We start from the raw sequence: 25,789 nt of genomic DNA on the forward strand, positions 1-25,789 counted from the left end.
TTTATTTTATTTATTTATTTGGTGGGCTTATTTGGCCTCTTTTTTCTTTGGGCTTCTTTGGCCTGCTTTATTTTTCATAAAGTCCGGAGTCTCATCCTGACTTGTGGGGGAATCATAATCTCCATCATCCTTTCCTCACATGGGACAATGCTATAATAATGGAAATCATCACACTTCTATTTATTTAGAACTCAAGCATTACAACTCAATACTTAGGACAAAATATGACTCTATGTAAATGCCTCTGGCGGTGTACCGAGATATGCGATGAATCAAGAGTGACATGTATGAAAGAATTATAAAGGTGGCTTTGCCACAAATATGATGTCAACTACATGATCATGCAAAAGCAATGTGACAATGATGGAGCGTGTCATAATAAACAAAATGGTGGAAAGTTAGATGGCAATATATCTCGGAATGGCTATGGAAATGCCATAATAGGTAGGTATGGTGGCTGTTTTGAGGAAGATATAAGGAGGTTTATGTGTGATAGAGCGTATCGTATCACAGGGTTTGGATGCACCGGCGAAGTTTGCAACAACTCTCAAGGTGAGAAAGGGCAATGCACGGTACCGTAGAGGCTAGCAAAAATGCGGAAAGGTAAGAGTGCGTATAATCCATGGACTCACATTAGTCATAAAGAACTCATATACTTATTGCAAAAGTTTATTAGCCCTCGAAGCAAAGTACTACTACGCATGCCCCTAGAGGGATAGATTGGTAGGAAAAGACCATCGCTCGTCCCCGACCGCCACTCATAAGGAAAGCACTCAAAGAACACCACATATGCTTCAAATTTGTCACACAACTTTTACCATACGTGCATGCTCCGGGACTTGCCAACTCTAACACAAGTATTTCTCAATTTCACAATTACCCAACTAGCATTACTCTAACATTACCACCTTTATATCTCAAAACAATTTATCAAGTATCAAATTATCATAGTATTCAATGCAATTTATATGATAGTTTTTATTATACCCAACTTGGATGCCCATCATATTAGGACTAGTTTTATAACCAAAGCAAATTACCATGCTGTTCTAAAAGACTCTCAAAATAATATAAGTGAAGCACGAGAGATCAATAATTTCTACAAAATAAAACCACCGCCGTGCTCCAAAAGGATATAAGTGAAGTACTAGAGCAAAATTTTCTAGCTCAAAAGATATAAGTGAAGTACATAGAGTATTCTAATAAATTCCGATTCATGTGTGTCTCTCCAAAAGGTGTGTACAGCAAGGATGATTGTGGTAAACTAAAAAGCAAAGACTCAAATTATACAAGATGCTCCAAGCAAAACACATATCATGTGGTGAATAAAAATATTGCTTCAAGTAAAGTTACCGATGTACGAAGACGAAAGAGGGGATGCCTTTCAGGGCATCCCCAAGCTTAGGCTTTTGGTTGTCCTTGAATTTTACCTTGGGGTGCCTTGGGCATCCCCAATCTTAGGCTCTTGCCACTCCTTATTCCATAATCCATCAAATCTTTACCCAAAACTTGAAAACTTCACAACACAAAACTCAACAGAAAATCTCATGAGCTCCATTAGTACAAGAAAACAAACCACCACTTTAAGGTACTGTAATTAACTCATTCTTTATTTATATTGGTGTTAAACCTACTGTATTCCAACTTCTCTGTGGTTCATACCCCCCAATACTAGCCATAGATTCATCAAAATAAGCAAACAACACACGAAAAACAGAATCTGTCAAAAACAGAACAGTCTGTAGTAATCTATAACTTTCGAATACTTCTGGAACGTAAAAAATCTTACCAAATTAGGAAGTTCTAGGTAATTATTCTATTAATCTTCTGCAAAAAGAATCAACTGAAAATCACGTTTCTGTGATTTATAATAATTATTCTCGTGTGCGCAAAAGTTTCTGTTTTTTAGCAAGATCAAGTTAACTATCACCGTAGGTTATCCTAAAGTTTTACTTGGCACAAACACCAATTAAAACATAAAACCACATCTAACCAGAGGCTAGATGAATTATTTATTACTAAACAGGAACAAAAAGTAAAGAACAAAAATAAAATTGGGTTGCCTCTCAACAAGCGCTATCGTTTAACGCCCCTAGCTAGGCATAAAAGCAAGAATAGATCTAAGTATTGCCATCTTTGGTATTCAATTCATAGGTGGCTATCATAATGGATTCATAAGGTAATTTGATTTTCTTCCTATGAAAGTGTTCCATGCCTTTCCTTAATGGAAATTGGAATCTAATATTTCCTTCTTTCATATCAATAATTGCACCAATCGTTCTAAGAAAATGTCTACCAAGAATAATAGGACATGAAAGATTGCAATCTATATCAAGAACAATAAAAATCTACAGGCACATAATTCCTATTTGCAACAATAAGAACATCATTAATCCTTCCCATAGGTTTCTTAATGGTGGAATCCGCAAGGTGCAAGTTTAAAGAGCAATCATCAAATTCACGAAAACCTAACCCATCACACAAAGTTTTTGGAATCGTGGAAACACTAGCACCCAAATCACACAAAGCATAACATTCATGATCTTTAGTTTTAATTTTAATAGTAGGTTCCAACTTATCATAAAGTTTTCTAGGGATAGAAACTTCTAATTCAAGTTTTTCTTCATAAGATTTCATTAAAGCATCAATGATATGTTTAGTAAAAGCTTTATTTTGACTATAAGCATGAGGAGAATTTAACACGGATTACAACAAGGAAATACAATCTATTAAAGAACAATTATCATAATTAAATTCCTTGAAATCCAAAATAGTGGGTTCATTGCTATGTAAAGTTTTGACCTCTTCAATCCCACTTTAACCAATTTTTGCATTAAGATCTAAATTTTTTGAATCATTGGGACGCCTCTTAACTAAAGTTGACTCATCTCCAGTCCCATTATTATCAAGATTCATATTGCAAAACAAAGATTTAATAGGAGACACATCAATCACTTTTAGATCTTCATCCTTATTATCATGATAACTGGAAGAACACACTTTTACAAAGGAATCTTTTTTAGAACGCATCCTAGTGGTTCTTTCCTTGCACTCATCAATGGAAATTCTCATAGATTTCATCGACTCATTGATATCATGCTTAGGTGGAATAGATCTAAGTTTCAAAGAATCAACATCAAGAGAAATTCTATCCATGTTCCTTGCCAACTCATCAATCTTAGGCATTTTTTCTTCAAGCAAAGCATTGAAGTTCTTTTGAGAAATCATAAATTCTTTAACACTAATCTCAAAATTAGAGGGCATCTTATTAAAATTTCCATAAGAGTTGTTGTAGGAATTACCATAATTATTAGAGGAATTACTAGGAAACGGCGTAGGATTAAAGTTTCCTCTATACGCGTTGTTACAAAAATTATTCCTACCAACAAAATTCACATCCATAGATTCATTATTATTCTCAATCAAAGAAGACAAAGGCGTATCATTAGGATCAATAGGAGCACTCTTATTAGCAAACAATTTCATAAGTTCATCCATCTTTCCACTCAAAACATTAATCTCTTCAATCACATGAACCTTTTTACTAGTAGATCTTTCGGTGTGCCATTGAGAATAATTCACCATAATATTATCTAGGAGTTTAGTAGCTTCTCCTAAAGTGATTTCCATAAAAGTGCCTCCCGCGGTCGAATCTAAAAGATCTCTAGAAGAAAAATTCAATCCGGCATAATTTTTTTGTATGATCATCCATAAATTTAATCCATGTGTAGGGCAATTGCGGATCATTAATTTCATCCTCTCCCAAGATTGTGCAACATGTTCATGATCAAGTTTCTTAAAATTCATAATATCGTTTCTAAGAGAGATGATCTTAGCGGGAGGAAAATACTTAGAAATAAAAGCATCTTTGCACTTATTCCATGAATCAATACTATTTTTAGGCAAAGACGAAAACCAAGTTTTAGCATGATCTCTAAGCAAAAACAGAAATAGCTTCAATTTAACAATATCATTATCCACGTCTTTCTTCTTTTGCATTTCACACAAATCAACAAAGTTGTTTAGATGAGTAGCAGCATCTTCACTAAGAAGGCCACCGAATTGATATTTCATGACAAAATTCAACAAGGCAGCATTAATTTCACAAGATTCAGCATCGGTAAGAGGAGCAATCGGAGTGCTAAGAAAATCATTATTGTTGCTATTAGAAAAATCACACAATTTATTATTATCTTGAGCTATCGTGACAGTCTAATCCAACACACAAGCACACAAGAGGCAAGTGAAAAGAGGCGAATGGGAAAGAGAGGGCGAATAAAACGACAAAGGTGAAGTGGGGGAGAGGAAAACGAGAGGAAAATGGCAAATATGTAATGCGAGGGATAAGGGTTTGTGATGGGTACTTGGTATGCCTTGACTTGTGCGTAGACCTCCCCGGCAATGGCGCCAAAAATCATTCTTGCTACCTCTTGAGCAAGCGTTGGTTTTCCCTTGAAGAGGAAAGGGTGATGCAGCAAAGTAGCGTAAGTATTTCCCTCAGTTTTTGAGAACCAAGGTATCAATCCAGTAGGAGGCTACACGCAAATCACTCGTACCTACAAAACAATTAAGAACCTTGCAACCAACACGATAAAGGAGTTGTCAATCCCTTCACGGCCACTTGCAAAAGTGAGATCTAATAGAGATAATTAGATAAATAAATATTTTTAGTATTTTTATGATATAGATTGGAAAGTAAAGATTGCAAAATAAAGTAGATCGGAAACTTATATGATGGAAAATAGACCCGGGGGCCATAAGTTTCACTAGTGGCTTCTCTCAAGATAGCATAAGTATTATGGTGGGTGAACAAATTACTGTGGAGCAATTGATAAAAAAGTGCATAGTTATGAGAATATCTAGGCATGATCATGTATATAGGCATCATGTCCGCGACAAGTAGATCGAAACAATTTTGCATCTACTACTATTACTCCACACATCGACCGCTATCCAGCATGCATCTAGAGTATTAAGTTCATAAGAACAGAGTAACGCATTAGGCAAGATGACATGATGTAGAGGGATAAACTCAAGCAATATGATATAAACCCCATATTTTTATCCTCGATGGCAACAATACAATACGTGCCTTGGTGCCCCTGCTATCACTGGGAAAGGACACGCAAGATTGAACCCAAAGCTAAGCACTTCTCCCATTGCAAGAAAGATCAATCTAGTAGGCCAAACCAAACTGATAATTCGAAGAGACTTGAAAAGATAACAAATCATACATAAAAGAATTAAGAGATGATTCAAATATTGTTCATAGATAATCTTGATCATAAACCCACAATTCATCAGATCTCGACAAACACACCGCAAAAGAATTACATCGAATAGATCTTCAAGAAGATCGAGGAGAACTTTGTATTGAGATCCAAAGAGAGAGAAGAAGCCATCTAGCTAATAACTATGGACCCAAAGGTCTATGGTAAACTACTCACACTTCATTGAAGAGGCTATGGTGTTGATGTAGAATCCCTCCGTGATCGATTCCCCCTCCGGCGGAGCGCTGGAAAAGGGGCCAACATGGGATCTCACGGGTACAGAAGGTTGCGGTGGTGGAAATAGGGTTTCGTGGTGCTCCTGGATGTTTTTAGGGTATGTGAGTATATATAGGTGAAGGAAGTCGGTCAGGGGAGCCACGAGGGGCCCACAAGGGTGGGGGGCGCGCCTATCCCCCTGGGCACACCTCCCTGCCTCGTGTCCGCCTCGTTTCTTTCTTGACGTCAACTCCAAGTCTCCTGGATTGCGTTTGTTCTAAAAATAACTCTCCCGAAGGTTTCATTCCGTTTGGACTCTGTTTGATATTCCTTTTCTGCGAAACACTAAAATAGGCAAAAAACAACAATTTGGACTGGGCCTCCAGTTAATAGGTTAGTCCCAAAAATAATATAAAATTGTATACTAAACCCATTAAACATCCAAAACAGGTAATATAATAGCGTGGAACAATAGAAAATTATAGATACGTTGGAGACGTATCAGTTGCCTATAGAGTTCATAGACAAGTAAATGGAAACTACTAAAAGCCTCAAGATAAGTGTGAGTGCCGTGGATGGCCCTTCTGTTGGATGGCGGAGGAGGATCCGTGGTAGTGTATTGTTGTGGTGAGTAGTGGACTCGTGTGCGCAAAACATTTACAATTTGCTGTCTTGTAGGATAGTTTAGTCAAGAGTCAAAGCTGGCTTGCTGCAAATAAACACCACTATCCCTTTGTTGATAATTTGCATGTATGTAGGATCTGATGTAAGTCTTAATGAGTACCTTTGTACTCATGTTTGCTTAATTACTGTTGCAGAAGAAAATGCCGCCCCTTCTTAATGGTTTTATCTAGACCTCGGCGTTCATGAGTAGCCCGACTCCCAGGTGGTGATCCTGAGCATGTGAAGGACCCTTGTAGACAGTTAGGCTTCCTCAAGCATTTTGCTTTCTGGTTGTCTGTACTCAGACACGTTGCTTCCGTCTGTGCTTGTATGCTTGTATGACTTGAATGTCAGGTCGTGTGACCCCCATCTGTATGAATGATATGTATGGAGCTCTGGAGCCTTTTAAATAAAGTACTTGAGTTGTAGAGTTTTGTTGTGATGCCATGTTGTATTTGCACATATCGAGCATATTGTGTGTATGATTGGAAATGCTTGGTATGTGTGGGATCTGACTACCTAGTTGTTTATCCTTGGTAGCCTCTCTTACCGGAAAATGTCTCGTAGTGCTTCCACTGAGCCCTGGTAGCTTGCTACTGCTCTGGAACACTTAGGCTGGGCGGCATGTGCCCTTCTTCGTTCCTGTGTCTGTCCCTTCGGGGAAATATCACGCGTTGTTCCTTTAAGTCCTTGTAGCTTGCTACGACTTGGGTTCATACATTGCTGATCGACACATTCATTGCTGGGTCATGTATGCCTGTCCCTGTAAGTTAGTGCCACTTTGGGTTCACGACTAGTCATGTCACGACTTGTCATGGAATTGTCACGTTAGATGTCCTAGCGAAAGGACTTAGTCGTGGAGCCACCGCAACTAGAAAGCTTAAAGGGGTTAAATGGGACAAATGACATGGGGTTTATACTGGTTCGGCCCCTTGCGGTGAAGGTAAAAGCCTACAATCTAGTTTTGGGTGGTATTGCTTATGACTTGATTACCAGGGAGCGATTTCGCTTGACCTAGTTCTCGATCTACGGTTACTTGCCCTGAACCGCCACCGAGTCGTCCCTTTACATACAGAGGTCGACGCCCAGCGGTTCACAGAGTCCCGACTGGCTCATAAACAGTGTCTAGCTCGGTCTCTCTCTATTCCCGCCTTACAATACAAGTTATATACATATGGCGGTTTATCTCTATGGGCCTTAAGTTGCCTCTGGGCTTCGGGCCCTTAACTGAACCGCCATCTTCAAGCATCGTCTTGGGCTGGAGAATTGTCATAGGTATAACCCGACCCTCCTGGGCGGGTCATACCCAATAGTTATATCCCCAACATTAGGCCCCAGATTGATTTGAATTGATTCATGTCAATCTTCAACACTTGATAAAATCTTCTGTGCTTCCTTGCATGAGAGTCTATAACCCACCATGACGTCATCTTCTGAATCTGTGATAACCCGCCATGACATCACCTGCCATTAATTCACACTTTGCCCAACATATCTCAATGGATCCTTATCTTAATGTTGGTCCCGGAAACAAAGCATGTTTTGGTCTCCTCGATTTCCGCGCCCACTCATGAGTACTTCCTTATAAATATGCACGACCAGTCTTTCCTCATTCTCCCCCTTTCCGTCGTCTTCCACCTCTCACGCCCTTCTGCCTTTCGAGCTCCACCGCCACCGCAGAGCGCACCGTCGTCCTCGTCCAGGCCGCTGCATCACCCTGAATTGATCCAGAGAACGGCGGCGACCCTCCGCAACAGATCTGCAGTTGTAAGTTTTTGCTTTTCCTCCCCTCAGATCCACATTAGGGTTTGAGAGTTCTTTTGTGTTCTTCGTGGTTCATCACAGTTTCTTCATAGTTCCACCTCCGCAGCCTCTTTTGATCCAAAAGTAATATAACACTCATGCGGTAGTTGTTTTGCTTCCACTTTTGATATTAGTATATCCCATTTTTCTGTAAAGAGACCTCATTAGAGTTGATGAACTCCTCTGTGCTATCTTTTTAGGTCTAGATTATTTCCTTTTTCTAAGCATCTGCTGATCTAAAATAACGATTGCTATTTGTGAAACTTGTTTGTATAACACTTCGCCAATTATCTGCATTTTGATAGATCCATCTAGCCATGGCGGTTCAAACCACTGGCTTAAATTGCAGTGCTCAATAAATAACATCAATTGCTCATGGCGGCTTAAAATCCCGACTGCTCATGGTGAGTTAAATAACCTGACGTAATTAGCCATATACCATTAGGCCCCTTTATAAGCCGCCAGTCCGAATACTTTCTCGTAATGTTTCTTCTTCCGGCTTAAATTTGAACCGACAATTTTACTCCTTTTTAGGCTTTCTTGCTTCACAATGCCGCCCAAGACCACCACTTCGTGTAACTGGGTGAAATCCATTGTTACCGAGAGAACACTTAATGATTTTGTTGTAACTGGCTATCTGCCAAAGAAGGTGCTCCTGACCTGACAGAAGAGATACCTTAACCCAAGGAAGGGGAAGTCATTGTCTTTATGGATCACATGAACCGGGGCTTTTCGCCATCCGGCTCAAAGTTCTTCAGAGATGTTTTGCACTTTTTTGACCTCCTCCCTCAAGACATTGGACCCAACTCCGTGTCAAATATCTGCAATTTCCAAGTATTTTCTAAGTGTACCTTGGAGAAGAGCCCAACCTCCTTCTTTTCAGAGAGCTGTTTTACTTAAACCGTCAGAATGAATACTCCAACGGACCTAGTTTGGAACTGGGCGGGGTCGCATTCCAACGACGGAGAGACATCATCTTTCCTTATGCACAACCGCCGAGTCACCCCAAGGACTGGAACCAGACTTGGTTCTACTGTCAAGACACTTCTCCGGCCGACGAGAACCCTCTTCCCGGCTTCCGTGCCCTATGTCTTGACTCCCATCATCAGCTTCCTGAAAAGATAACAACCGCCGAACGCCAGACACTCGCCTCCACTCTTGCAAAAATCAAAGCGTTGCTAGGGAACGGTTTAAACGGTATCGATCTGGTCCGGTGCTAGGTCGCATGGTGGATCATCCTGTTGAGACGCCGCCCGGGTTAATGTGTGATTACACTGGTGATGCAAAGGATCCTCTGCGCCACAAACCCGACAACTTACCTGACGATGTTATTGATGATATGACAAAGTCACTTTTGAACGAGAGCTTAGTTGACTGCGGTAAAGTGGGCCTGAGCCCTTTCTGCAAGGCTAACCCGGCTCCAGCGGTAAGCCGCCAGAACCAATTACTTTACTTTTACCTTTGATGTTTCATCATAACCCAAGCCCTCACCAATTTTCACAGGTTGATGATAAGTTCTAGAAGAAGAAATATGATGATGAGGCTGCAAAGAGAGCCAGGAAAGTGTCACGACCGGGTTTCCAGGTATTAATTTCCCAGAAAATGGCCTTTGTACTCACCAGCCCCAGGATTACTGTTAGCTGATGAGGCACCAACTTGATACAGAAACTCCAAGCAAAAATACATAATATGTAGTACAAGACCATTCTGGCCTATGAGTACAACATAAGGTTGCTAGTGTTTGATGGCGGAAGCGGTTTGTGGTACATCAGTGTCTAAGGGACTCCATTTCCCACAAGAACAGCTGACCAGGTTAACTCCTATCTTCGCAAGGCTGCTATCACCGTTGCTTAGGTTCCGGGGCTGTCATCACAACGCTCCTCTCCATGCAAGAAATCTGGCCAAGACAATAGCCAGGGACAAGCCAGTGAGTACTTTGAATGTACTCGCAAACATTATGAACACGGGTATAATATGACAAATGATAATCATGCTCTGAAATATTCTATGATCACAACGTCAGTCATAAAATAAAATCCCTGATGCATGCAAGCATGTTATTTATATGCAACATGAATATGTAATAACAGAGTAGTAGTAAAATGCACCGATCGGATGTCTGAAGCGGCGTCTCGAAAGGATAGTAAATAACGAGCATGCCTCAGTCGGGCGTCTGAGCGACACCACATAAAGGGCTTATAAAGTAAATAACAAGCATGCCATAGTCGGGCGTTTGAGCGACACCACATAAAGGGCTTATAAAGAAAAATAATCACAGTGAATATCCAGGAGGTAGAACCTTCCCAAGGATACTCAATAAATACAATAATATAAAGTGTTAGTCCATAACAATAATAATCATAATCCTCATAAGTCACATGTCATGATCCATGTTCTAGTTTAGTAGTTTCCCCTCCGAAGACCGACACTAAGACCGACACTTGACCCATCCCAGACTATAGTCCTTACCCATGGACACGGCTATTTGAATACATTTAATCTCTGCAGAGGGTGTACTCTTTACCCACGAGTAACATATTCCTTTAGTCCATCGGGACTAATTCCGTCTACGGTCTTTTAATTGAAAACACACCTGACTTGCACACACCAGCTTAACTTACCGGTGTCTGGAATCACCCACGACACCTGTCAAGCAAAACTCTAAGTGGGAAGGCTACAACCTCACGTAGCATGGGATCAAACTTATATCGCGCGCTCTAAGGGGTGCCCCCTCACGGTCCCAACCTGAAACACCCATGCCCTTGGACCAGGTGACCTGCCTACCGGCTGCTTCCGGTATCTTCCACCGTGGCCTCTCTTTACGGTGTGTGCCAAGAAAGGGGTTGACAACTTACCGAACCGTACCCTGCCTGCTGCAGGGACTAGTGGTAGTACGAAACAAGTATGGGGGTTACTAGAACAAGACTCGATCTATGGTCGACTCGGGAGGTTTAGGTATTCCCTGCATGATTAGCATAACAAATATATTCCATCCAACAAACAGAATCACCACTCGTCATACCCCATCATGCCATACCGGACACACTCGTCTCGACGAGGAACTAGGGACAAGCTCATGTCTACCCAAGACAGAGGCTTTCCCGGCTTCCTTCCGGCATGCACGAAAAGCATACGAGGATGATTACTGTCACACGCATGACCATTTCCAACAGCAAGGAAATCTCCAATATGCATTCATGCAAATGATCGTGTCACCACATAAAATATCGGGTTCTATGTATTAAGGTGGTGTTATAATCGTGTCAAATAACACAAACAATATTATGCCAGGGTTCAGAATGCTTGCCTTCAAGAGTATGCAAGTGGGGTGTGCCTTTTGAAAGTTGACTTCTTCAAAAACCTATTTTTGAAATTATTCAAATTAACACATAGTTTCAAAACAGTGCAAAAAAGTTGTCTGAATCTTTTTCAAATAAATCTTAAAATAAACTAGACTAAATTTGAGAGAGGTAGGAAAAAGAATCAACTTATTTGGAGTTTTATTTTAAAAGATATAGACAGTCAAAGTTCTGGTCAAACTATGTTTTTAAAGTAAAACATAAAAAAAGAAAAACGTTTCGAATATATGTACACGTCGAACACGTACTTCGCGCTTACGTCTCCACTTAGCCCGCGTGGACCGGCTGGGGGTCGCTGACAGTGGGTCCAGGGGGCCCACTGGTCAGGTTTGACTGGTCGCCCCGCCACCTTCCTCCTCTGGCCGAACAGGGGCAGGGGCTCCAGCGATCGTCGCCGGTGATTGGTGGCTCCTCGCGGGCTCCGGAGGGCAGGGATGGATCCGCTAGTTTGGGGCGGTCCTCCTGGTGGTAGCTAGGGTGGTGGGGGCGAAGGGAGTCGCCGGCAGTGAGCTCCGTGGCGGACGACAACTTCGTGATGAATTGGGGGTTTGATCTCTGGTGGTTTCCCGTCGAGTTTGAGGTGTTGGTTGGCTCCGCGAGACCGAGGGGAAGAGAATGGGAGCACTGGATGGTCGGGAGGGGTTCTGGCTGCGACTGCATGGACCGGAGGGCGGCGGTGGCTGAACTCGCCGGAGATGGGGAAGACGGCTTCCCCCCGACAATTACTGGCTGTGGGGGCTTCGAGGGGATGGCCTGAGGCTTCCTGAGTGGCTGGACGAGCCCGGGACCCCTACTTATAGCGCGGCTAGGTCGGTTCACGGCGGCCGTGGATAGTATCGTCGACGACCGCCGTGCTGTAGCTTGCAGGGCATCGTGGCGGCGACGGGCGCTTGCGGACAAGCTCGAGGATAAGCTTGGATTGCTCCAGAGGGCAGTTGGCGCGCTGGTGTGGCTCGGGCGGCGCCGTCCAGGGCAGGAGCCCACTATGGCCGGCCGCTAGCCGTCGTGGCCAACCTAACGGTGGCGATGTGCGGCCCCAGGGATGGCTCTGCGGTGAGGGAGGGGGCGAGCGTGCTGGCTACGAGAGGGGAGTGGCCAGAACGAGCACGGGGAGGCGGTAGTGAGACGCGGCGGCTCGGTGCGCGCGCGTGCAAAACATGCGCTCTGGGCGCGCCCAGAGCACGCGCACCAGGTGCTCGGCGAAATGCCAGAGCATGCTAGGAGGCTTGGGTGGGGCTGGGGCTTAGCAGGGTTAGGTTAGGGCAGTCTAGAGGCTTAGTGGCCATGGTGGTTAGGCAAAGCAAGCAGGTCCATTGCACAAACCAGAAACTATGTCAAAACTGATCATGCCCATAAGGTGTTTAACAAAATGCCAAGGGCACCTAGGCATTTATTGGAGTGGCCAAAATATCCATATTAGTGTCTCATTAGGTGCAGGTGAGGATGGCAAGGTCATTTAGGCAAAACCATAAACTTGCTAGTGCAAGTTTTGCAAATCTTTAGTTTTGGACAGAAAGAAAAAGGCATGATTTCATGCACTTAAAATCCTCCCATGGGTCCACTCTCTTGGACTTAAGAGTTTTGAATGGTGGTCTATAAGCAGGAAAAAGAATCATGGGTAAAGGAGCAAGTAAAAATATGGTTGCAGTACAAAACATCAAGTTGGACCAGAATGAAAATGAGGTTGATTCAATCAAATTTTTCAAAGAACATCAGTGGATTTTTGCACAACGATGAATAATTTACTCCTACTGACCTCCCCTAATTTTGGTGGAAGTTTTAAAGAAATATTAAAATAGGTTGTAGTGCAAAATTGCCCACTGGACCAAATTTGAAAACTTGGTGTAGAGCTCAAAATCTCCAATGAACAAAAGATATTTTTGCATAAAAGTGATTTAAAAACATCACATGACATCTCTAAATTTTGGTTGGAATTTTAAGTAAATTTATCAAATGGTTGTAGTTCAAATAGAGCTCCAAAACTAATGAAAAATCACTTTAAGAAATAAAGTTCAGAGAGCAATAATTATGCAAATAAATCCGCTGATAATAGAAATGTTTTTCTTGAGAGGGTAAATAAGTCCAATAATGATTGAAAAGTTTTCACTTGTGGTAAAAACTCCATGATAATAAAGAAAAGAATGGTTCTGAAATCAAAAGGAAATCCAGAAAATAAAAGTTTAAGTTTCCTGGCAAAATTTTAATTAATAAAACAAGGTTAAAATTTTGGGGTGTCACAGAAAGCCAAGAAAGCCGCCAGGAAGGCCGCTGCTCAGAAAAGAGGAAAGAAGCCCAGTGCTTCTGAATTGCTTCAGCTGGAGGACTCTTCTGATTCGGAGGTAACCCTTGGCTCTCTTGGTTCCTTTTTAACCATCCTATTGATACTGATTATCATCAGGGTGACACGGGGACGAGTCAGGGAGGAGCTGACAAGGTAACTATTATTTCCTCCGACTCAGAGCCTTTGCCACAACAAAAAATCCGAAGAGTAACCCGAAAAGTAAGATTTTCACACCCCTTAGCTTACCAGGACCCTGACTTTCTTTTTAGGCGACAGATGTATGAGAGCTGGAGGCAGACACAGACCAGCTAGGATGCAGAACTCTCCTCCGGCTTGCCCAACACACCACGGAAACACCGGAATGATGTCACTTCCAATTTAAATTCTTTGTATCCTTTCGCGGGTTTTATTCATAAACCGCTCAATTCTTCTGATTGAAACAATCAGGAATCCTCACACTCCTCCGGCGATTCAATTCAATCGAACATGCCTTCTTTCAAAACCGCCTCAGGGTAATAATGACTTGCTTATCCTATATTTATCACCAACCTTCATCTTTGTACTAACCTTGTTCTAACTTTACGCAGTGGAAAGGTAAAGCCTAGAAAACGGGTCAATAAAAATAAGCCGCTCGAAGAGTCGGTCGTCCGTGAGATGGATCTTCAGCCCGCGGCGTCTGAGGCCACTGTCCCTGAGCCGCCACCTGAACCATCTCATGACATGCCAACAATCACCACTGACCCACCTATCGAGCAAACTGCTGCCGACTCAAATCCTTAAGCTTCCAGTCCGATCAAGACAGCCAACCCTACTGACACTGATGTGCAAATCATCAAGACCGGCTTTACTGAGCCGGGAAGACCTACCATTCTGGCCAAGTGCTCTGCCAAGGGAGAGCGTAAGGTTAGATTTGACATAGCTGACTACTCTCAGTTGAGTCTAGGTGAAGTTTTCTCTGGCTATCTGAGCCAAGACATGCTGAAACAAATGCACCAGAAATTCGAGGTATAATCTCTTGTCTTCATTGAATTATCTTTACTATGCTAGCCCCCAAGTCTAGTGCTTATGATGAATATGATGTAGACTTAGAGCAAAACATATAGTTCTTAGTAATATCCTTTCGTCAAACCTGCAAGAATCCGGCTTAATTCGTAGCCCCCAAGGGTCGGTTTAATCAAAATGAATGAGCCAGTCCTTCACATGCTTGTGTAGAATATAGTACTTGTGTAGCTTTAACTAGAATAGGCATTAGCCCCCCAAGTGACAAGTAGTCTTGCTTTCAAAGTACTTGGGACTTACTCTCATGAACCGCCACTTGGAAAAAATCTTTCGGTAGACATTAGCCCCCAAGTGCCAAGTAGTCTTGCGTGCAAAGTGCTTGGGACTTACACTCATGAACCGCCACTGTAGATAAAATTTATTCGGTTGACGTTAGCCCCCAAGTGTCAAGTAGTCTTGCTTGCAAAGTACTTGGGACTTGAATATGATATGCTAATAGTCATGATTTTGACCCGGTAATTGTACAGGTTGCCACCACTCAACTGCAAGCAGAAGTGTCTGACTTGAAAAACCGCCTGGAGGCACAGGAGACTGAAACCCAAAGAGCCAATTCAAACTTTGAATTCAGTGTGTATGAACAGGAGAAACTGAAGACAGACTTTGAAGCACAGAAGAAGGCATGGGCTGACGAAAAGATCGCCTTGACCCGCCAAGCTGAAAAAGCAGAGGCGGCTCTTGAAGAGACGACCACTGAACTGTCTCGTTTAAAATGCCATATATCTCAGATGGTCTCAGGAATCTTTGGTAAGTCGCCCTGCAAATTAAATCTTTTTTATGATCATATGAATTATTATTAACTCACCTGATATGATTATATAGGTCCCAGGAGCACAAATCTTAGTTAGGACATGCTGATTAAGTTGAAGATGGTTTACACGCTCGTGGAGCAACTGTACACTGGTTCTCAGCGTGCTTTAGCTGTAGTTGCCTTGTCAAACAAAGTCCCCACACTCCTGTCAGATGTACTAAAGAAGCTTTTGGTGCTGCCTCAACGTCTCACCGAATTAAGGTGATCATCTGCAAGAGCCGGAGCCGTGGCTGCCTTAAGTTGGGCCAAGGCATGGCTACCGGAATTAGACCCGGCAGACATCGCCATTGGGTATCCAAGCCTTAAAGAGGATGGCACTTCATTTGAACAAGAGGATTTCGCTGCGTGCATGACAGAAATACGCCCTATGGCCACCCTGATTGCTAATGAAGCAGATCTCACCAAGTACCAGCCGGGTTATGACACAGAGAATCGGAGGGTACCAATGCCACATTATAAAGTGAACAACCTGATCACACCAATCCGTAAGCATACCTTCTCCCCTGAAATTGACCCGGCCGGATTAATTGATGATGAAGCTGAATTTGAAGCTTTGAGTGGCATTGACTGGTCATCATCAAACTTCCAGGGCAGGGAACAGGTCGAAGGAGCGGAAAGGGTTGATCCGGAGGCGTCAGGTCAATCAGAGAATTAACTTGGTCGGGTGGCTCATGTCTGCAGCCTGCTCATAAACAATTTAATCATGTGGACTCAGGGAGTCATGTAATAGAGTAGCAATGACTTTTCTTGTCGTGCCATCGTGCATGTTTTGGTGGTTAACATTGTTAAGCCGCCATCTTATACTCGTCCCTTTTATATTTATCATCTATGTTCCTTGTGCAAAAAAAAGTTCTTTAAACACCCTGCACACAGATATAGATCACAAGAACCCTCAGTGGTTTACCGCAGGGCGAGTCATAAATATCCCACATATAATCATTGATGTGAAATAGGAGTTATAAATAAACCTGATAAGAATCAGAGCTTACAATATAGTTGTAATAACATCATACCTAAGATGTCAAATTTGTACTTCTAGTTTAGATGACCTGTGCAGTAAGGGCGATGACCCACTCTTTAGAAGCCATGACTTCAATCTGTTTGACATTTGTCACATGCCTGGCGACTTATCGTTCAAAGTCAAGCCGAGTTTAAACAGATAACTTATATATATGTCTTAAACATGAATATGAAAAAGGTCTCAAGACAAACTTAGAATATATACTTAAGTCTAACAAAGAAAACAAAACGGGGCTTCTGGTTCGAATACGACCAGTAAACCGGACCAAAGAGGTTAAGCTAGTATTCAAATACGATCATGTAGCCCCCAGTGGTTTTGGCGTTGCACCGATCAAGAGGTTAGCAACAGTTATGTTCTCTTTGGTTCGAATACGACCTATGTTTGAACAGGAAGCCCCCGAATGACCTTGGTGTTTTTTAACTACTCTGATTCCAATACGATCAAAGTCGGACCCAGAAAGGGGTTAAGCTATGATTCGAATACGATCAAGAAGCCCCCTTTTGGGTTTGGCATTGGGCTGATCAAGAGGGTACTGACAACTATATTCTCTTTAGTTTGAATATGACCTATGTTTGAACATGAAGCCCCCTAGTGACCATTAAGTTTAACGGCTAGATTCGAATAAGATCATAAGCCGGATCAAGAGGATCAAGCTAGATTCGAATATGATCAGCCCCCAATTGACCATCTGATATTATAATGATAACATATGATTATTGAGGATGAAAAGGACAGAGGTCCATCTTTATTACTTATCATAATATATACATTTTCAAAATTTAAACATCACAAGAGCCGGTGGCTCAAGTGTAGTAAGGCCGAAGATGAGCGATATTCCATGGCCGGCGGGTCTCTTCCTCCGACTTACGTGAGTCTTTGTGCTCTCGAACATCGATGACCCATTGTTCAAGTTCTTGCTGACCACAAAGGGCCCTTCCCAAGGTGGGGATAACTCGTGTGCATCAGTTTGATCCTAGATGAGCTGGAGAACCAAATCACCATCTTGAAAGGTTCTATACTTAACCCGGCGGCTGTGATAATGGCGCAGGTCCTGTTGCTAAATTGTCGAGCGGGCTGCTGCCAAGTCATGCTTCTCATCTAACAGGTGAAGTGCCTTCTAATGTGCTTGTTCATTATCAGCTTCAAAGTAAGCCGCCACACGGGGCGAGTCATGACGGATGTCACTAGGAAGAGCCGCCTCTGCTCCATAAACCATGAAGAAAGGGGTGTAACCTGTAGATCTGCTGGGGTTAGTATTGATACTCCGTAACACTGATGGTAACTCCTCCACCCAACAGCCCGGCGTTCGTTGCAAAGGAACCAGAAGCCGGGGCTTGATGCCTTTCAAAATCTCCTGATTGGGTCTTTCTGCTTGACCATTGGATTGGGGGTGAGATACTGATGAGACATCAAGCCGGATATGCTCTCGTTGACAAAACTCCTCCATAGCCCCCTTGGACAAGTTCGTGCCATTATCAGTTATGATACTGTGGGGGAAACCAAAACGGAAAATCACCTTTTTCATGAATTGAACCGCCGTTGCCATGTCACACTTACTGACCGACTCTGCTTCCACCCACTTTGTGAATTTATCAACCGGCACCAAGAGGTGGGTCTTTTTATCCTTGGATCTTTTGAAAGGCCCAACCATATCAAGCCCCCATATAGCAAACAGCCAAGTAATTGGAATCATCCTTAATTCTTGAGCCGGCACGTGAGCTCGCCGTGAAAATTTCTGACAACCATCACATTTATTGACCAGATCTTCTGCATCAGCGTGAGCCGTCAGCCAATAAAATCCATGATGGAAAGCTTTGTCCACAAGGGACTTTGAACCGACATGATGGCCACAATCTCCTTCGTGAATCTCACGAAGAATCTCTTGACCTTCCTCGGGAGAAACACAACACTGAAACGCCCTAGTGACACTGCGATGATGCAACTCGCCATTGGCAATCGACATTGACTTAGACCGCCGGGTTATCTGCCTAGCCAAGGTTTCATCCTCAGGCAACTCACCCCGGGTCATGTAAGCCAAATATGGCACTATCCAATCTGGGATGACATGCAGAGCCGCCATCAACTGTGCTTCTGGGTCAGGGACAACCAAGTGTTCCTCTGTAGGTAACTTAAGAGAAGGATTATGCAGAATATCCAAGAAAGTATTCAGAGGTACCGGTTTACACTAAGATACCAGCCGGCTTAAAGCATCAGCCGCCTCATTCTTCCCGCGATCAATGTGTTCCACTTGATAGCCCTTGAAGTGTCCAGCAACGACATCAACTTCACGACGATAAGCCGCCATGAGAGGATCCTTGGAATCCCACTTGCCTGAGACTTGTTGAGCTACCAAATCTGAGTCGCCGAAGCACCTTACCCGGCTTAAGCTCATCTCCTCATATTCAGCTGCATTGTTAGTACAAGGAAAAATCAACCTTAACACATAACAAAATTTGTCACCTCGAGGGGAAGCTAAAACAACTACAGCCCCCGAGCCTTCCAATTGCATGGATCCGTCAAAGTGAATAGTCGAGCATGTGTTGTCCGGCTTCTCTTCAGGCATTTGCAGCTCCGTCCAATCGGTGATGAAATCCACCAGTTCTTGAGACTTGATAGCAGTGCGTGGCACATACTTTAAATCATGAGGCCCAATCTCAATAGCCCACTTGGTGACTCGTCCTGTGGCCTCTCTGTTTGGATGATTTACCCTAAAGTAGCAGAACTGACCATAGTGATGGGATGACCCAGAAAATACTGTTTAAGCTTCCGATTGGCCATGGACACCCCATAAACAAACTTCCCCCAATGTGGATACCTCTGTTTGGACTCAATAAGCACCTCACTGATGTAGTAAACCGGCCGTTGAACTGGATACTCCTTATCAGCCTCCTTGCGCTCCACCACAATGGCCACACTAACAGCACGTGTGTTAGCAACCACATATGACAACAAGGGCTCCTTGTCAATGGGAGCAGCAAGGACCGATGGCTCAGCTAGCTGTCTCTTCAAATCCTCAAAGCCAGCGTTAGGAGCATCACTCCAGACAAAGTTGTCTGTCTTCTTCATCATCTGATATAGCAGTATGGCCTTCTCACCTAACTGGCTTATGAATCGGCTTAAAGCAGCAATACGACCCGCCAAATGCTGAACGTCATTGATACACTTGGGTTTTGCCAAAGAGGTAATAGCCTTGATCTTCTCCGGGTTAGCCTCAATGCCTCTGTTAGAAACCAGAAATCCCAAAAGCTTGCTTGCTGGCACACCGAAGACACACTTCGCTAGGTTAAGCATCATATTGTAGACCTGGAGATTGTCAAAGGTTTCCCTTAAGTCATCTATTAGGGTTTCCTTCTCTCTGGACTTTACCACAATATCATCTACATAAGCATGAACATTGCGCCCAATCTGAGTGTGAAGGCAATTCTGCACACAGCGCTGATAAGTCGCCTAGGCACTCTTGAGCCCAAATGGCATAGAAACATAGTAGAACGCTCCAAAGGGAGTAATGAACGATGTCTTTTCCTGGTCCTTAACTACCATCTTGATATGATGATATCCAGAATAAGCATCCAAAAAACTCGGACACTCACACCATGTCGTAGCATCAATGATTTGATCAATACGAGGGAGAGCAAAAGGATCAGCCGGACAAGCCTTGCTCAAGTCTGTGTAATCCACACACATACGCCAAGTGTCGTTCTTCTTGAGCACTAGCACCGGGTTAGCCAACCACTCAGGATGAAACACTTCAATAATGAACCCAGCAGCCAAGAGCCGGGCCACCTCCTCACCAATGGCCTTGCGCCTCTCCTCATTAAACCGCCGAAGAAATTGCTTGACCAGCTTAAACTTAGGATCAATATTGAGAGTGTGCTCAGCGAGTTCTCTCGGTACACCCGGCATGTCAGAAGGTTTCCATGCGAAGCTGTCCCGGTTCTCACGGATGAACTCGACGAGCGCGCTTTCTGTCGTGGTTCTAAGCCTGACGGTAGAGTGGGGGGTAGGTATGGAGAGGCAAGGTCCTAGCTATGGAGAGGTTGTAAGCACAAAGGATGTACGAGTTCAGGCCCTTCTCGGAAGAAGTAACAGCCCTACGTCTCGGAGCCCGGAGGCGGTCGAGTGGATTATGAGTGTATGAACTACAAGGTGCCGAACCCTTCTGCCTGTGGAGGGGGGTGGCTTATATAGAGTGCGCCAGGACCCCAGCCAGCCCACGTAGGAGAGGGTTTAAGGTGAGTTAAATCTGGGGCGTTACTGGTAACGCCCCACATAAAGTGCCTTTACTATCATAAAGTCTACTTGATTACAGGCCGTTGCAGTGTAGAGTGCCTCTTGACCTCCTGGTGGTCGAGTGAGTCTTCGTGGTCGAGTCCTTCAGGCCAGTCGAGTGAATCCTCGTTGGTCGACTGGAAGGCGACCTCTTCTAAGGATGTCCTGGGTTAAGTTACTTGGATCAGGTCCATGACCCTACCCTAGGTACATAACCCCATCATTAGCCCCCGAATGGATTGAGGCTTCGAGTGAAGAAAGAGTTGATGTCGTTTCCGATTAACTTTTGCGCTCTGGTTGCGCGCTGTTCTGGACCAAAGAATCTCTTCGTCGACAGGACGCAACTTGCCTTCAGTCGACTCGATCCATTCTGTTTTTGCGTCGAGTGATCTTTCAGGCTCTGACGATCTCCGAGCGACGGATCGCCGGAAACACCGCGCCTGACAGACTGATTTGTTGCTCGCGGATTCCGCGGGATGCGAAATTTGGGGGCGCGCGCGAAGCGGGGCGGACCACGGCGTTCGGATGGGACGGGGCATGGACGCCTCGATCCCCGCGCCGCCTTTTTCGCCACGTATCCCGTCTGCATAACTGTTCCAGATATGATTAGATCGACCGGGCCCACCTGTCATCCACTCGGAAGGGACCTTATAAATGTGCCCGGCGAGGATTTCTGTGCTGCGCCTTAGCATTCTCCCCCTCTCTCTGCTTCCTTCCTCCCTGCTCAGCGTGCTCGCTCTCGCCCCCGCACCACTTCCCTTCGCGCATCTCGCCGGCGACCATGGCCAAGGAGAATACGGCGGCGCTGGAGCGTGCAAAGAAGGCGTCGGCATCGGAGAAGGCGAAGGGGAGATCCACCAGCCGCGGAGGGTCCTCGTCCAGATCCCGCCTGCCGAAGGGCTGGGTCCAAGGAGACTGGATCCAGTTGACTATCACGGAGAATGACCTCCTCGACATGGCCAACGAGGGCTTGATCCCCCACGGAGCTGTGAGGCTTCCGGGGAAGGAGTGGCAGCCCCAGCCAGAAGAGGGTGAGTGTGTGCTTTTGGCCACCCATGTTGATCGCGGGTTTTCCTTGCCGCCGAGTGTTTTCTTTCGTGGCTTTTTGAACTTCTTCGGAGCGCAGCTCCACCACTTTACCCCAAACTCCATTGCCTATCTTGCCGCGTTCGTGTCCATGTGTGAGGGTTTCTTGGGCTGTCGACCGCACTGGGGTTTGTTCAAACGTATATTCACGTGTCGATCTCAGACCGTGAAGAAGGCGAGCCCAGGTGATGAGAGAACCCGAGTCGTCCAAATGTGCGGAGGCCTGGGGATTCAGGTGAGGAATAAGAGCACCTTCCCGCCCATGACCTTTCCCGAGTCCGTCAGAGGCTGGCAGTCGACTTGGTTCTACTGCCAGGTCCAGTCGACGCCAGGGCAGTCGAGTGGACTCCCTCCGTTCACCATGGACCGAGTGAGCAAGCCTTCCCCTCTGAAGCTGATTCCGGAGGAGAAAGCTGACGTGAAGATGTTGATGGAGCGCGTGGTGCAGTTGGTTCGGGAGGGAGTGACGGGCATGGACCTCCTGGAGGTATTCCTCAGGCGTCCATCCAGCCTCTCCAGTTCCGAAGCCACTGCATGTGGTTGTACTGTGGGACCGAAGACGAGACTAGAGTCCATCCAGAAGCAGTCGACGATGTCACTCTGGAAAGATGGATGGTAGCCGTCACCGGAAACAAGGACAACCCACATGGAGCCAGAAGGATTCCTCCACTCGACCACAACAGCGACTCAAACAAGGTACACTTGCTCTGCTCTCCACTGCGCCCTCGTCGTATTCATTTCTGTTAACCCTGCCGACTGGTCGACTGATCCTTGTCTGGGCATCTGCTAGGCCCTCACCGAGCTGTACTCGATGCCCAATGGGGCACAAGCTTCGACTGAGGAGGGCGAGGCGAGCGGGGGTGAGAGCCAGGAAGAGGAGGAATGGGACTCGGATGTTGCACAGGATGATGACGACGATGATGATGATGATGTTGGCGATGAAGACGACGTCGAGGACGAGGAAGAGGAGGAGGAGGAGGTCGTACCGCCGCGCTCAGAAAGGCGGTCGAAGCTTGTCCACGACCCTTCGACCGAACGTGGTAAGGGGGTTGTGACCGCCACTCAGTCGACCAAGCGTCCTCGGACCACCTCTCCGGTGCCGACTGAAAAGGCGCCGAAGCAGCCCAAGGCGGCCTCGTCGAAGCCGATCAAACTCTTGCCGAAGATGAAGGTGTCCATCCCCACCATATCAGGGTAACTGTGCTGCTCATATTTTCTTATTCTGTGTGAACTTTATCTCTGGTCGACGCTGAAGTTAGTCGACTGATCCTTTGGAGTCGTAGTGCTGCTACTTCTGAAACCTCAGCTCGGGCTGACGACCACGAGATGGAAGATGCAGCAACTTCGAACCCAGGTACTGTATTCTTAACACCGTTCTTAGTCGACTGACTCGCGATCTCTGATCCTGATTCTTCTCCGCAGCTCCACCCAACACTGTTATCAATCTCCCTGACGACGACGAGGATGAAGAACCACTGACACGCAAGAGGAGTCAGAAAGCGTCCGCCAGTAAGGTGCCTCAGGATGTGACGGCGCCTGAGATTCTGACTGTGGAGGAAGAAAACACCACTCGACACACGATGTCCTTCGCAAATCCGCTGACGAGTGTTCAGCAGCCCTCCCTCTTCACGACGCACCACGTCCCAGAGGACCAAGCTGGCGCAGCGAAGGAGGCAATACGCCAGGCGGGACTCATGATGGAGCAGCTGAAGACCATCCGGGATGCGAGCCAGGCAGCTTATGACGCCAGTTCTGCCCTCCAAAGCAATGTCCAGGTCAGTCGACCACTGTTTGTTCTGTTGGATATGCTACCAAAAACTTTTCTTTTCCGGAATTTATAGTAGTCACCCAGTGGGTGTGTCGAATAAACTCCGTGTTAGCGGGGGCACGCTGAGTGCACCCGCTGGGTGTAGTCCCCAAGGCTAAGGTCGACTGCTGGCAGTCGGCCTTAGGCTTTATGATGTCGATCTTTCTGTCAGTCGACTGGTCGACTGGATTTCACAAACCGGTGGGGGCACGCTGAGTGCACCCACTGGGTGTAGTCCCCAAGGCTAAGGTCGACTGCTGGCAGTCGGCCTTAGGCTTTATGACGTCAATTTTTCTTTCAGTCGACTATGTCGACTGGATTTCACAAACCGGTGGGGGCACGCTGAGTGCACCCACTGGGTGTAGTCCCCGAGACTGTGGTCGACTGCTTGCAGTTGATCACAGTCTTAGAGAATGCATCTCTCTTTTTTTTTTGAGGTCGACTGGTCGACTTTGTCTTCATCGGGATTAGTGGGGGCACGCTGAGTGCACCCACTGGGTGTAGTCCCTGAGACTACGGTCGAATGCTTGTATTTGGCTGTAGTCTTAGAAACGTGTGTTTTTCCCTTTTTCACTCGGAAGTGAATTATATTTGACATTTAGTCGATTGGTTCTTCGCAGAACTCCTGTGATCTTGTGGCTCGCTACTCAGAGCTGGAACAAAAACATACTCAAGTCGAGCTGAGCTTGAAGCTGGTTCAGGAGAAGCTGACAAAGGCAAAGGAGGAGACCGAAGGTATGTTTGGTGAGACCCTGACGACTGCTTTTCCCCTTGCTTGTTTCAAAATCTGATCTTGCTGTAACTTGCAGGTAAGGTAAGGGAGGCCCAGCAGAAGAAAGACCTTGAGCTAGCTGAGAAGATCAAGCTTGCTGACGAGAAGTTAGCTTCAGTCACCAAGCTCGAACAAGACAATACCAATCTGAAAGCTGCTCTTGGGATTGCCAACAAGGAGGTCAGTCGACTGAAAACTGATAAAGCTGCCCTGACCGACCAAGTCAGCAAATTGACTGAGAAGAAAACTGAACTGGAGGCCTTCCTGAGTGGCCTTGCCAAGAAGCTGTTTCTTATGCTTGAAGGTAAACCTCCATGTTTGGCAAATATTTCCAATTGTGGCTTTTTCATTTGACTATCCCCTTGACTTAGTGATCATCCTTGCAGAATTTTGTCAAAACTTTGAAGAAGAAACCAGCCGACTGGAGCCAAACCTCGACCCCATCAATTCTCCGGTGAACGACGAAGTTGCCATGGATGTTTTCCGACTGGAGTCTCGTGTTGCAGCTGTCGTGGACTATCTCGCAAGGCTGAAGGCCGCCACATCTCGCATCGACTCGACGCTCTGGCCTGAGGGGACACTTCAGAATGACCTTGAGTCGCTGATGGCCCGCTTGAACACGATCCCTGGTCGAGTGCAGGAGTGGAAGCAGTCCTCGGCTCGGTGTGGTGCAGATGTCGCTCTGTGTCTGGCCCGAGTCCACTGCAAAGATGCGTGAGAACAGAAGCTGGCGGCCCTTCGGGTGGCCAATACCAAGAAGCACGACTTCAGGTCCTTTATGGAAACTTTCCTTGCAGCTGCCACTCGGATCGCCGACGGGATTGACCTTGATGAATTTGTTGCACCTTCCAGCCCTCCACAGGAGGGGTAAAAAACTTCTTCTGGCTCGACGCTTTAAATTTGCCTCGGTATGCCGAGTGGAATTGTAACCGACAAACCTTAACAGGCTTGACGCCTGAGCACTTTTGGTTCCTTTAGATGTCGATTCAAACTTGGATTTGGTGCTTGAATACGATTGCCTTCGGCTCGGAATGTCTTTTGCAGGTTCAAAGCAAGGTGCCTGTACTGCAATCGACTTATTCTTTAGTCCACTTAGGCGAGCACTGGGCTGCAGCTAAGCCCCCGAGTGAGAGGATTGTTCTTCACTCGGTAGGATTTTGATAACTTAGGCGAGCACGAGGCTGCAGCTAAGCCCCCGAGTGAGAGGATTGCTCTTCACTCGGTAGGATTTTGATAACTTAGGCGAGCACGAAGCTGCAGCTAAGCCTCCGAGTGAGAGGATTGCTCTTCACTCGGTAGGATTTTGATAACTTAGGCCAGCACGAGGCTGCAGCTAAGCCTCCGAGTGAGAGGGTTGCTCTTCATTCGGTAGGAT

The sequence above is a fragment of the Triticum aestivum genome, chromosome 4B (assembly GCF_018294505.1).
Source record: "Triticum aestivum cultivar Chinese Spring chromosome 4B, IWGSC CS RefSeq v2.1, whole genome shotgun sequence".
Taxonomy (NCBI): domain Eukaryota; kingdom Viridiplantae; phylum Streptophyta; class Magnoliopsida; order Poales; family Poaceae; genus Triticum; species Triticum aestivum.